Below are 15,166 nucleotides of genomic sequence, written 5' to 3' on the forward strand. Positions count from 1 at the left end.
TGGGGGCCATCCATCGCAGGGCAAGGCTGCCCAGCATGCTGACCGCTGCCTCCACCCCTTTCAACAAGCAGAAATTGCGAACGCATCGCAATTTTTGCTTGTTAGCAGAAATTAAGGATGCCTCATGCCAGCGCAGCGCAGGAGGCCCGCCGCCATGTTCCCAATCGTGGCTGCTGCGTGTGACGTCACGCATCCGCTGCGTTCATGTCCCACCATGCCCCCATTTGCGCCAGCACGCCCCCGTTTACAGGCCACGCCCCTGCAATGCTCCATCTCAGCCTAGGAAACCGAGCATTGCCGCCCCCCCCCCCCCCTCCGAAAAAATTGCAGGCGCATGCGCAGGACGGGCGCAGCACGTACACCCGCAGAGCTAATGCAATAATTCTGATTGGGTCGCGATTTGCGATCCAACCTGAATTAGGCCCTGTATACGAAGTGCTACAATGTAGCAACCACAGCTTTTTTCCAATACAAGTACAATATACAAGTGTTACATATCAAATCAATCAGCACAGTCTCCTGGTTAGCCCTATTTGCACGAAGATGCATTTTCAGTAATAAAAAAAAAGGATGACCGATGCTAGCAAAGTTACATGGGAACTTGTGGCTGACTCTCGCCAGGCATCTCACACTGTGTGTCGTATCAAGACTAGATGTATGAGGATACATCTGCACAAAGTAAAATGGAGCCTCAGCTGCTCAATTGATAAACTCTGTCCAGTGGGTATTAGGGAAAATTTAAATCAAAGCTGCCACTAATAGCACCCCCCTACCCCTACCGCTGGAGGATAGGTAGGGGCTCGAGTGCATTGCTTTGCCCAAGGGCCCACACTGCTGTTAAGGCGGCCCTGATAGTTGCAGTAAGACATATTTTGCCACAAATGACAATTTTTAATATTATTGTACCTCTAATATTTTCTTTAGTGTAGCTGTATTTTTATTACATGAGTATAATTTTCTATTCCTGATCTGCCATAAACCATTGGGAGGCAGAAGTGACAGACTTCTCCCAAGAAGGTCCTGTCACAAATGTGTTAATGTCCGGTAATTCTACCTATTTAACAGACAGGCAGATAATCATAAACAGTCTCTTTTTCATCAGATATACAGAGCAGTTTTAAATGGCTAGTGTAAAATACATGCCACATTCAGATGATCACACAGTACAAAGTTAATAGAAAAGGCTTACATACAGAGCAGAACCTGTTTAGTTAGCATACATTACAGAGTGACCCCACCAAGATTACCAGTATACAGCACAGGCCCCCGTTTTTTTCCCATCCTGTAGCATGTGACCCTTTTAGCTTCCTAATGTAAAGTACATATTCAGTTAAAGCCAATGTAATACATTACAGCTGGAATAAACCCCCGTACAGATGGTTAGCATAAAGCAAAGGCCCCATTAAAACAATTTTTATACGCAGCCTACATGGGCATAACCACACATAAAACAGTAACTTTGCCATTCTATAATGTGGGTCAGATTATTGGCAGATGCCTGCAAGTTGGTAGGTGCACAGCCATTGTAAGTATGTTAGTTCACACATTGATTCCAAACCAGGGTAGGTTTTATTGAAAATAGCAGGATACACGTGAGAGAATACAAACAGCAGTCAATATGATAAGGTATCCAGCTCTTTCTTGGGCTATGTACTGTAAAGCCACACAGCACTGAGGTACTCCAATAATACAGTAGCAGACTTTACTAGAAGTATGTAAAGAAGTCCTACATCTGAAGTCTAGATAGTCTGATATTTAAGTCTGGTGAATAATAATTACACAGACATGTTATTAAGACAGATGAGTCATGCATAAAAACTAGAGATGTGCGGCGTGCACTTTTCGTGCTTTGTTTTTTGTTTTTGTTTCTGGTTCCATCTTCGTGTTTTGGATCTGGATTGGTTTTGCCAAAACCACTCTTTCGTGTTTTGGTTTTAGATCTGGATGATTTTTGAAAAAAAAACATAGAAACAGCTAAAATCACAGAATTTGGTGGTAATTTTGACCCTACTGTATTATTAACCTCAAGAACATTCATTTCCACTCATTTCCAGTCTATTCTGAACACCTCACAATATTGTTTTTAGGCCTAAAAGTTGTACCGAGGTAGCTCTATGACTTAGCTAAGTGACACAAGTGTGCGGCACAAACACCTGGCCCATCTAGGAGTGGCACTGCAGTGGCAGATAGGATGGCAGATTTAAAAAATAGGCCACAAACAGCACATCATGCAAAGAAGAAAAAGAGGTGCAACATAGAATTGTCCTTGGGCCATCCCACCCACCCTTATGTTGTATAAACAGAACATGCACACTTTAACAAACCAATCATTTCAGCGACAGGGTCTGCCACACGACTGTGCCTGAAATGACTGGTTTGTTTGGGCCCCCACCACAAAAGAAGCAATCAATCTCTCCTTGCACAAACTGGCTCTACAGAGGGAAGATGTCGACCTCATCCTCATCCTCCGAATCCTCACCCCTTTCAGTGTGTGCATTCTCATCCTCACAGAGTATTAATTTGTCCCCACTGGAATCCACCATCACAGGTCCCTCTGTACTTTCTGTAGGCAATTGCTGGTAAAGGTCTTCCTGGAGGAATTTATAATTAATTTCGATGAACATCATCTTCTCCACATTTTGTGGAAGTAACCTCCTATGCCGATCGCTGACAAGGTTACCGGCTGCACTAAACACTCTTTTGGAGTACACACTGGAGGGGGGAAACTTAGGTAAAATAAAGCCAGTTTGTGCAAGGGCATCCAAATTGCCTTTTTCCTGCCATATACATACGGACTGTCTGACATGCCTACTTGGATGTTGTCACTGATATAATACTCCACCATTCTTTCAATGGTTGAGAAAAACAAGAGAGTTACATCTGCACACTTAGAAGTTTATATTAGAAATTTAGTGTATGAGTATAACAATTGAAACCCCAATATACGTGTGTCTAGATTAGACTTTCAACCTCTCTGGGGGTGCGCCCCTATTACAACCAAAATATAACATCACATAAGAAGGACTAAAAAGGTGGTTGTTGAGTTGGGTGCACAAAACTTATTTGTTGAATTGATTATAAAGATAAAACATAGCTTTTATTGCTTATATTAATATTGAGAAGGTCCTTGTAATGGGACACATACAGCAAAATATAGGGGTTAAAAACATGACATTTACAAACATATACGTGATAAAGAATGAAAGAGTTGTGTAAGACAGATTATTAAAAAGTGGGGTCACCACAATAACTCCTGCAACTTGTATAATTATTTATTACTGTGTAAGGTTCGAGCCACTAAAGATGCTTGGATGAATAGTGCTTATGTATACCTTAATATACTAATAAGGAATCAAAATATTCAATATAGTCACCATTCATCAAACGTTGTGATTAACCTGTATTGCAGCCTATAAGGTATGCACAAAAATATATGAGTGTGTCACCCTCAACTGACACTAATGTTAAGTGCTGCCTCTATTGCATGAATGCGGTAGATCATATAAAATACCTCAGTTGTACCTCTTTCCCTCACAATAAAAATATGGGGTTGAGTAGACTATGCATCCCCCATGTACTAGATCATAGTTAATTAAAGACGCTTAAGATGGACATTCCTGCACAAAATTGTCAATATGGGGGTTTAGGGCACTCACAGAGCTGCTAAGATCTAAGATAACGTGGGGGTGAGGTATCGAGGAGTTGGCTGATTACTATATATATGGGTGTTATATGTCACCTCTTATGGTAAATCCAAGTTAATCAAAATTGAACCCCGTATATTGACAGGGATAATAAAAATTATATGTAGCTAAATGCCGCAATTCTTGCTGTTTATAAATAGAAGCAGGGAATGTTTGCACTTATCCTGTTGATAATACACAGTCAGCACTGTTTATAAATAGAGAGAGAGAGATGTTTCCAAATGTCCTTAGACTGGTATTACTCAAAGGCAACAATTGTTGCAACAGTGATTCATAAGGTAGATTGTGAAGTATATACTGTAACGCTTCACAAATGTATATAGTATTGGTGTCTCTTGTTACAAATGATACTGTTCTATGCAGATAAATAACAAGCTAATACCTTTACAAATCATATAAATATGTCCCTATTAGAAAGCTGATGGCTTTTATTATAAAGGTATCGATTGTGTACGGTGTGTGAAATATCCACTGAAGAGAATATGAACACTGATAAACCAGGGGTATTAGGTCAATGATCAAATCAGCCGCAGAGGTCAATTATCCCTATAATGTGGAAATGAGTCCATCTAATGCGGATAATAGTTGAGATAATACCCGCTGCAGCTGGCTTACAGTAACTTATAGTAACCCCTGCGGTGTTTGATAACTTTAAACCATAACCATCTGTGCAATTCCTAGTCCATGCGATTTTCAGCTAAACAGTACAGGTGCTGAATTAGCACAAAGTTGATATATTACGGATGTAAGCTAAGGTATTTCCCTTACTATTATCTTAAATGGCCCTTACTGTTTCTAAACTCATGCACAACAGCCCGCTTTGCAGATCCTCATAAACAAAGCTGTACTGAAATCAGTGCTGGTGCAGGTAGATACACAAATATATATTACACGACATACAACATTGATATCAATTTAAAGGAGTGTGGTGGCCCACTTAAAAGCCGACATGCATGTTTCAATGTACGGGCAGTTTAACTAGGCTGAACCCGATTGTCTCCCGCAAATGTAATTTAACAAATAGATATGACCAATCACATCGATGGATAAGATCATGTGTTTCTCTTGACCTATCCTAAGGGTAGCCCGACGAGCTCGGGCGTGATTATTTCACTGATTTCATGTTCTGACGTATATGTAAATTACAACTCCGATCACTTGATCATGACCCCGTACCTCTTGAACTGTCATGTATTTCTTTTACCTATCCTAAGGATAGCCCGACAAACCCGGGCATGGTTACGGGGACCTTACAATAGCATCATGATCTGACGTATATGTAAATCACAACTCCGATCACATGATCGGGACTCCATGCCTATTGCATTAACACTGGGTATCTGAAATATTTAAATAAACAAATAACCAACCAATCTAATGTCTGAAAGTATATGCCTATGCTTTATTGGACCTGAACCAAATAGCACTTAGTGTGACCAAAATGCAGATTCAGGCTCCGATCACATGATCGGACTTCTTGTAATGTGGTTAGTCCTTTAATCTGTTATGGATTACATAGCAAAAAATTAGGAGAAGAATTATTGATTAAATTGGGAAAGCATTGAGCAGCAGAATATCAATGGGTGAATGTTATCCATACACAAAATTTGTGTCTTCCTGATGCTGAAAAATCATTAATGAACTTTTAATAGGGTCATCGATTGTGAGTTGATCTCCTATATAGACCAAAATATAATAGGGTAAAATATAGCAGGGGAATGTGACAGAAAGATGTGTTTGTATTTATGTTTGAAATAAATTATATCAAATATTATAAATTTACCGGTAAATGCATATTATATCATGGAAGTTATTATAAAAATCTTTTGATCAGATATTTCAAAATAATAGGATCCAAGAAATGCAAATATTCTGTGGATCCAACCTAATAAATTATATTTATTGACGGCAGTATCTGAATATAGCTCTCGTGAAATTAGTATATCATATATAGTATAAGTTAGGTGAATGGAAGGGTAGATAGGAAGAAAAAGGAGGGAGAGTGAAGGAAAAAAGGGGGACAAAATATTAACACAAGTGAGTGAGAATAAAAGTAAACATGACAAAATGACTGTGAGTTCGCAAGAAGATCTTCCATACACAATAACCAACTCTAAAAATGAAGAGGAAGAATATGACAATAGTAATGCGTGCCGAAACAATAGGGGAAGTAGAGTCCTCTAAATGCAAGTGAACAAATAAAAATATATATATGATAATGTTAATTGTGATGTGAAAAATGCAAAGAAGAATAGAAACTAAGTGGATAATCCTATCTGTATGGGAAAGAAGCCAGTCCCCCATGCAGATGTGATGGGTGATGTTGTTCTGCCATGAAAATTAGGAAGTGAAAAACACATTAATAAAAAGAAAAGAAAAATAATTATGTGTGATACAATGCCCAATTCCAATAATAATAGAGATAAAGCAGTTAAATGTAAATAATCTTGTGTCCTACTGGTATTGCAATGTAAATCTGCTGCTGACTCGCTTGTCCCATTGAAATGTTGTATACTTCATAAAAATATATATTAAAAACCACCTGGTCTACACTGTGGTTTCTGTCTTATATAGAATGTATGAAGACTATACAAATACTTATAGATGTATTGTGATTTTACTATGGCTGGAAGGTCATCGTCAAGAATACATCAGAAGATTTATAGGAATGAACTATAACTGTTGGCTTCATTCAAACCATCTGGATATTGACTGTTCAACAAAAATATCATTTTCGTCTCGAATCTTAAAAGTGCCTGGTCTAGATCTCCACCATGAATCCCTAGTTGGATATGTCTCATGCCAAAGACTTTTAAGCCAGTAGGGTCCCCCTGATGAAATGTTAGAAAGTGTCGTGCCACCGATGTCAATGTCTTAAATCTTGACTGGTCTCTATCGGCATTGCATATGTTTCCTACGTGCTCTAGAAAACGCACTTTTAACGGTCTTATCGTCTTGCCAATATATACTTTATGGCATGGACACTCCATATGATAAACGGTTCCGATGGACGTACAAGTTATAGGTGTAGAAATCGTCCATTTATGATTGTATTTGTCAAAGAACCATTTTTTAGGGACCATGTATCGGCATGCTTTGCAACGCCCACAACTTTTTGATCCTTTTCTACTGGTTGTGGCCTCTTGTGATTTTGGGAGGTGGCTGTGGACCAAGTGGTCCCTGATGTTATGTGATCTACGCCAACTACTTTGTACTCTTTCGGGTAGAATCCACTAAAGATCATGGTCTGTTTGTAGTACTGGCCAATGTTTTTGGAGAATAGTTTCAATATCCTTCCAGTGAGCGTTGAAAGTGCTGATAAATCTCACTGGTTCCTCCCTATCCTCTTTAGATTTAACTTTAAGGAGAGATTCTCGTGGATGTTTTTCCACTTCTCGCATTGTTTTTTTAATGAGTGTATTGCTGTAACCCCTGTTTTTAAATCTGGTGCCAAGTTCCTCTTGTCTCTGATTGAAGACATCAGGGTCTGAGATATTTCTCTTGGTGCGTAGTAATTCACCTTTTGGTACTGCTCTGATTGTAGAGGGTAGATGTGAGCTAGTAGAGTGGAGGATACTGTTTGTAGCAGTATGTTCCTCCAATGGTGACAGAATCATATGCAGTGACAGTAGACATGTCAGTAATCGTTGCCAGGTCCTTCAGTCCGGACCAGATGTCAGCACTCACTCCTGACTGCCCTGCATCACTGCCAGCGGGTGGGCTAGGAAATCTTATCCTTTTCCTTGCAGCCCCAGTTGCAGGAGAAAATGAAGGAGGAGCTGTTGACTGGTCACGTTCCACTTGAGTTGACAATTTTCTCACCAGCAAGTCTTTGAACCTCTGCGGACTTGTGTCTGCTGGAAAGAGAGATACAACGTAGGCTTTAAAACTAGGATCGAGCACGGTGGCCAAAATGTACTACATTGATTTCAACAGATTGACCACCCTTGAATCCTGGAAAAGCGAATGAATGGCTCCATCCACAAGTCCCACATACTTAGCGGAATCGCTCTGTCTTAGCTCCTCCTTCAATTTCTCCAGCTGCTTCTGCAAAAGCCTGAAGAGGGGAATGACCTGACTCAAGCTGGCAATGTCTGGACTGACCTCACGTGTGGCAAGTTCGAAGGGTTGGAGAACTTTTCACAAGATGGAAATCATTCTCCACTGCGCTTGAGTCAGGTGCATTCCCCCTCCTTTGCCTATATCATAGGTAGATTTATAGGCTTGAATTGCCTTTTGCTGCTCCTCAATCCTCTGAAGCATATAGTGTTGAATTCCACCTCGTTACCACCTCTTGCTTCAGGTGATGGCAGGTCAGATTCAGGAGTGTTTGATGGCACTCCAGTCTTCGGCATGCAGTGGCTGAATGCTGAAAGTGGCCTGAAAATTTTCGGGCCACTGACAGCATTCCCTGCACGCCCCTGTCATTTTTCAAAAAATTCTGCACAACCAAATTAATTGTATGTGCAAAAATATGATTTTAATACCTACCGGTAAATCCTTTTCTCTTAGTCCGTAGAGGATGCTGGGGACACTTCAAGAACCATGGGGTATAGACGGGATCCGCAGGAGACATGGGCACTTTAAGACTTTAAAAGGGGAGTGAACTAGCTCCTCCCTCTCTGCCCCTCCTCCAGACTCCAGTTATAGGAACTGTGCCCAGGGAGACGGACATTTCGAGGAAAAAGGATTTATTTTGATTTAAACTAAGGTGAGATACATACCAGCTCACACCTCAAGCATGCCGTACAACATGGCATTTAACCAAACGCATGCAACGGCATAAATAACGACAGCAACAGGCTGACTATAAACACAACACGTGTTTAACCATAACCGATAGCTGCAGATACAGTACGCACTGGGACGGGCGCCCAGCATCCTCTATGGACTAAGAGAAAAGGATTTACCGGTAGGTATTAAAATCTTATTTTCTCCTACGTCCTAGAGGATGCTGGGGACACTTCAAGAACCATGGGGTTTATACCAAGGCTCAAAAACGGGCGGGAGAGTGCGGATGACTCTGCAGCACCGATTGACCAAACAAGAGGTCCTCCTTAGCCAGGGTATCAAACTTGTATAAGTTTGCAAAAGTGTTTGAACCTGACCAAGTAGTTGCTCGGCAAAGCTGTAATGCCGAGACTCCCCGGGCAGCTACCCAGGAAGAGCCCACCTTTCTGGTAGAATGGGCCTTCACCGATTTCGGTAACGGCAACCCAGCCGTAGAATGAGCTTGCTGTATCGTATTACAGATCCAGCGTGCAATAGTCTGTTTGGAAGCAGGAGCCCCAATCTTGTTGGGATCATACAGGACCAACAGAGCCTACGTTTTCCTAAACTGAGCCGTTCTGGCTACATACATTTTCAAAGCTCTGACCACATCTAGAGACTTCGATTCCGCTAAGGCGTCAGTAGCCACTGGCACCACAATAGGTTGGTTCATGTGAAACGATGACACCACTTTCGGCAGAAATTGCTGACGAGTTCTCAACTCTGCTCTATCTTCATGGAAGATCAAATAGGGGCTCTTGTGAGACAAAGCCGCTAATTCAGACACCCGCCTTGCTGAGGCCAAGGCCAATAGCATGATCACTTTCCAAGTGACGAATTTCAACTGTACTGTCAAAGTCAGAAAAATATCTCTATGCACACTACCATATTTGCACCTCACACAGGTCCGTGCTGCGCATGCGTGCGCTCTCCCGTACGTGCGCATACTCACAGTCGCGGGCACCCGCAGGCGCACGGTATGCGTATTTACGGTAGAGTTTATGTGATCGTAGCGTGCGACTCAATCGTTATATATTTTCACTATATAATGTATTTTGTAGATCATGGTCCCTTTGATAGATTCTGAAAGTTTAGTTAACATAGCATGTTCCTGAACAGAGAGATCCCTCTTTGTATTGTACGAAGGGTCTAACAGGGGTCATACAGTGGTGTTTGGTACCCATCGGAAGAGTATTTAAATAGCAATATTCCGGTGTTGGTTTGGAGCGGATTAATCGCTCGTGCGAATAGTTATGGACATAAGAATTTTATGTCCATTTACTATTATTTGTTCTTATTTAGTCATGCGGCGGGAAACTCAGTGTCCCACCCACCTGAACAGTTGGAAGCAGTCACAGCCCACCTGTATGAATCAACCTATGACCTTTTTGTTATAATGCGAAGCCGAATTCCTGTGTCCAATGAACAATGAGATTGTAGGGACCATTGAATTGCATTGTGTGTGGGGCATAAATAGGCAGGCCGACCATATCCAGTTCACTCTCTTCAACGGTTCTCATTGCTGATAATCGGGAGCTGGATATCGAGGCGCATGCGATCGTTTCCCCTTGTGCGTAAGTGTTTCTCCGCAACTATATTGATCTTCTTGTTATTGTGGGCCAATTTCTCTCTCTCTCTCTCCCTTCTCCTCTTTCTCTCTTATTTTCCCTTAAATAGTAATTGTATTATATTTCCTGTGTAGTTATCTGGTTAGGTAGTCTATGTTATATTGTAGTGTATGATTTGTATTTGTATTAATTCTTTTGCAAGTATAACATTCATAATATATATATATTAGGCGTTGGACCCTAAGCACGGTATCTGTGTAATTCTTATAGTGTTAAGTATTCTCAGAGCGTCGGTGACGCTCATTCAGCTTTTGAGTTAATAAGGTTACACTAGGTTGCATCTACACCCTATCTCTACACTAAGGTTTTACAGCATATTTCATTGTTTATGGTTTAGATATAAAGGTTTAACATTGTGAGCGTCAGCGCCGCTCGTGATCTCCTCGTGGTCTCGAGCGTCCGCTACGCTGATAGCGTAGCATTACGGTAGTCGCTCACCTATAAGTGTGCCCGATACCAACAGCGTATTCTCGTGAGCATCTGTATCGCTCGAGCAGCCCGCTCCCGATACAGCGTCCGTTACGCTATAGTGAACCATTACGTTAGTCAGCAGCCAATAGCGTGCCTGCCTGTGATCTCTTGGCCGTGAGCGAACGTGACGCTTGAGCGTCTCGACTACGGCTAAGCGATTGTTACGCAGCGAGCGTACCCTTACGGTACTTCATACGTAAATAGCGTACAGTGTTCTTAGACCTCATAAAGGGTTTTATATACGATAAATATCTAGCTTTATCAATTGGCGGCTCGCCCGTCCTTCACATATCTGCACTAGGTAATTTCAGCAGACATTATCCAGCAGCAAAGGGCGGGAGATCATATTCCTCGTAGTGCTGTTTGGATAAGCGTCTGCTTCTCTTAGTAAAGGGTGCTGAAGGAATCCGGGAACCGGAGGTAAGAACAACACGCTAGTCTCTTTTAAAACTGTTTATTTTTCTGTCTTGCGTACACACGCACGCACATATATATCTGCATTTCTTTTTCATTTGTGTATTTTCGTATATCACTCTTCTGTTTGCCTTTTTATAATTGATAAACGTGCTGAGAGAGATTTGCTGCTATTTTAATAGTTTAAGAGTAAAGGTAATATAGTTAAAGTATAGACAAACACACAGCTGTGCCTGAGAGACAAGGCGAAGTCAGTGTGGTGCGTGGTAGATGATAAAGGATCATCTACATTGATAAACGTATAAATTGTGTTACGGTGGATCTTTGCTTTGCGTACACGTGTCTCTAACAAAGGACTGAGACTTGTGTACGCAATCCAAGGGCCGACGCACGCAGCGTATATTACGCAACGGAGCGTACGGGTACGCCCACGTAACTCAAATCACAAGTGTTAATTTTTTTTTTCCAACGCGATAAATAGCGCAACGCGGTAAATAACGCAAGGCGATAAATCGCGCAAATCTATTTTAACATTCAAATTTTAAATTAATAGATCCTTCTCCTAATTTGTAACACATCTGGTCTAAAGAAAATTTCTGCGCAGAAATAGAAATAGAAACAAAAGTGTATGTGGTGAGTGAGTGTTTGTTTTTACAATTTTTGAGGTTGAACCACAAGAAAAGTCCAGTTCTCGTGAGGTACATGCGTGTAAGTGACGTACATGGTGGCTAGGGAGGCATCCCTGGTTAAAACATACAATTTGAGCATTAGAGTGTAGCAGACCAGGAGGTCATACTGTAACAGACCAGGAGGTCATAGCAGACCAGCAGGTTCAGGTACAGCAGACAAGGAAGTCCGCTATACAGTCCACAGGCACAACACCAAGAAAGGGTTGGTGCAACACCCATATAGGCCATACAAGCTCTGGCTGAAGGAATTCGCAGCCGCAATTTTCGATTCCACTGGTCGCTCCGTACAGAAGATTAGTTGCTTATGTGCTGAACGATTGTACCGCACGTAATTGTGTGCATTAGTAAACCTGACCGGTACTATTTGTGTACGAAGGTCATAAACGCTATTTGTACATTCTAACGTGATTTGAGTAATTTTTTTTTATTTTAAGGGAGGTTCGCTGCTCACTCAGGAACTATCCAACAACCAATAGTTACTGGAAAGAGTAAGTGTTCTTCGGATCACCCTCACAGGTTCCAGTAAATAGAGGTTCAGGTCGCAGGGGCCCTAGGTCGAGTACGCCAGCACCATATCGGTGTGATCAGGTCGTATTGGTCGGCGTGGGCGAGTGAGTGGGGTACTCGGTAAACCGCCACCGTCAGCCTATTTTGAACATTTTGGTTTGCGTAAGGGTTGGTTGAATAAAGCAACACCTTCGAACTATGGGGGCCACTTGTTCAGGTAGGGGGGCGATCAACCTCGGTTCGGGTTGATTCAGTGAACCGACCAGTCGGGTCGGCAAGATACGTAATGTGTGAGAAATACGGAAGTCACACAGAAGCTTTATGTGATGAATGGGAGAGAATGACGGTACATGACGGGGAGAAATTCCCAAGAGTAGGGAGCTTCAGCACAGAAGTGTTAACGAATTTAAGGAGAAGGATATGTCTCATTAAATCAGCCAAGAGACGAATCAAACATTATGATTATTTACAGTTGTGGCAACAGGAGGGTGACATACAGAGAGGATTGGCTCAGGCGGCGGGATCTGGCTCGATCAGAAAACTGATAGCCACGGCCCCACCGCCACCATATATATCGGGAGAAAAATTGGTTGCGGAGAATGACGCATTAAGGTGTAACAAACAAACACTTAGCAACTGTGTAAATGTTAAAGATAATGTTAACCAATTAACCAATGCAAGTATTAACCCGTGCAAGTTGTACCCTGTTTTGAACTTTCCTCAGGAGTGTGATCAAGAGGACGAATCGGCAACAATTTCAGCGCTCTCTCTAGCAGCCACCATAGCAGAGACCACTGTAGGCACAGCTCAACCCCCGAGATTAGTAACGAAAGCCCCTAGCGGAGGGATAGGTGAGGTCGTATCAACGGGTAAGTACGGCACCATACACTATGCTGAAACTATTTCACCACAGCCTGTAGAATCTACACAGGATGAGGTTGTTAGAGTTAATCCTGTTAAGGTAATAGTAGTTCCAAATGGGAAAACAGACACTTCAGGAGTCACTCCTGTTAGGAACATTGCCATGTACAGCCCATTTTCCCGAATGGAATTAAGGACCATAGTGTCGGAATTCCCTGACCCTAGAAAAGACTTAGTTGCCAGCCAAAAATACTTTAGAGACCTAGGTAACACGTTAGAGCCCAACAACAAAGACTGGCAGATATTGCTGAGAGCATGTTTACCCTCCAATGTCGACGCAGCTCAATTTTTAGCTGACTGTGGATTAGATCAGGATGTACCTCTTACAGATGTGTACAACAAAGACAATGTAAAAAGAATAAGCTTACAGTTAAAAGAGTATTTCCCAGCCGTAGTTAAATGGAACAAAATATTCTCCATTAAACAGAAGGAGTCAGAAACAGCTGCAGAGTATTTTCACAGAGCATTATCAGAAATGGCAAAATACACAGGCATAGAGGACATTAAAACAAACATAAACCATCGAGAAGTAGCAGTATCGGTACTGATGGATGGTTTAAAAGAGTCATTGAAGACTAGGGTACAGACCACACAACCATGTTGGCGAGGTCTGTCTGTGGCTACTTTGAGAGAGGCTGCTATTGATCACGATAGGAACATCACCAGACACAGGGAACAACAAGGTGATAAATTAATGTCAGTAAGTATACAGGCCCTGACCACAAGGCAGCCTTTGTTTATATCACCAAACCCTGTGGGTAAGTCAAGTGTGGTTACTTGTTATTCTTGTCATAAACAGGGACACATGGCACGAGATTGTAGAATGAAGAATTCACGAAACCCATACCAACCCCCTAGACAACGACACGACACACGACATTGGGAGCAAGGTCCGCAGAAACGGAGTTATGAGCCACATACAGGGGAAACAAAAAGATACCCCCCGAACAGAGACTGGCAAGCCTCTGGTAGCTCCCAATTAACTCCATCACAAGTAGTTGCTGCCAGCGGGATTCAGGGAGGTCACCATACCCAATAGGGGTGTGGCCATACCTGTAATCTGCAGCCAGTAAAATTGATAGCAAATCTTGGAAGTGAACCAGAAATTGCAATCAATGTAGCTGGTAAATCATTAAACTTTCTTGTAGACACAGGGGCGGCCAAATCAGTGATAAATTCGACAGTGGGCATGAGAACCACTGGTAAGACAATTCCAGCCATAGGGGTAACAGGAGTAGTCCAGCACTACCCTGTTAGCAAACCAGCCGAGATTACAGTAGGGCCTTTACATACCAAGCATTCCTTTTTGCTGGCTGCATCGGCACCGACTAATCTCCTGGGAAGAGACTTACTGTGTAAAATGGGGTGCGTCATTTATTGTACTCCTGAAGGTGTATTCTTGGACATACCTGAGAATCACGCTCAGGAAGTGCGAGACATGTTAGACTCCCCGTCAAAATTAATGTCACATACCATTATGACAAATAGGACTCCCTCCCAAGTAGAAGAAATGACATCTCAGATACCAGAGTCACTTTGGACTAAAGATGGACAGGACACTGGATTAATGGCAAACGTAGCTCCGGTAGTTGTACAAGTAAAAGATGGTAGGATAGCTCCAAAAATCCCACAGTACCCTCTGAAGCCAGAGGTGGAGTTAGGAGTGTATCCCGTAATAGAGCGCTTGCTACAACAGGGCATTCTGGTAAGAACGTCCAGCACTGCCAATAGTCCCATCTTCCCTGTTAAAAAGAGTGGGGGGAGGGGTTACCGGCTAGTGCAGGATCTAAGGGGGATTAACAAAATAGTTGAGAGTCAGTTCCCCGTAGTGCCAAATCCAGCTGTCATCTTAATGCAAATCCCTCCCACTGCAAAATTTTTCACTGTTATTGACCTCTGCTCCGCTTTCTTTTCGGTACCTCTGCACCCTGACAGTCAATATTTGTTTGCATTTACATACAGAGGAGTCCAATACACATGGACTCGATTACCACAAGGATTCATAGATAGCCCAAGTATATTTTCTCAGGCTTTGCATGATTGTTTACAGTCTTTCCAACCA

The 15,166-nt window shown here is 42.2% G+C and overlaps 1 protein-coding gene across 3 annotated transcripts in view; it reads right to left on the reverse strand.

Moving 5' to 3' along the window:
* SLC29A4 (solute carrier family 29 member 4) overlaps positions 1-15,166 on the reverse strand; it is a 601,272-nt gene that overhangs the window by 355,901 nt on the left and 230,205 nt on the right. The gene's annotated exons all lie outside the window — the stretch shown is intronic.

Source organism: Pseudophryne corroboree, chromosome 7 (assembly GCF_028390025.1).
Source record: "Pseudophryne corroboree isolate aPseCor3 chromosome 7, aPseCor3.hap2, whole genome shotgun sequence".
In the NCBI taxonomy this organism is placed as follows: domain Eukaryota; kingdom Metazoa; phylum Chordata; class Amphibia; order Anura; family Myobatrachidae; genus Pseudophryne; species Pseudophryne corroboree.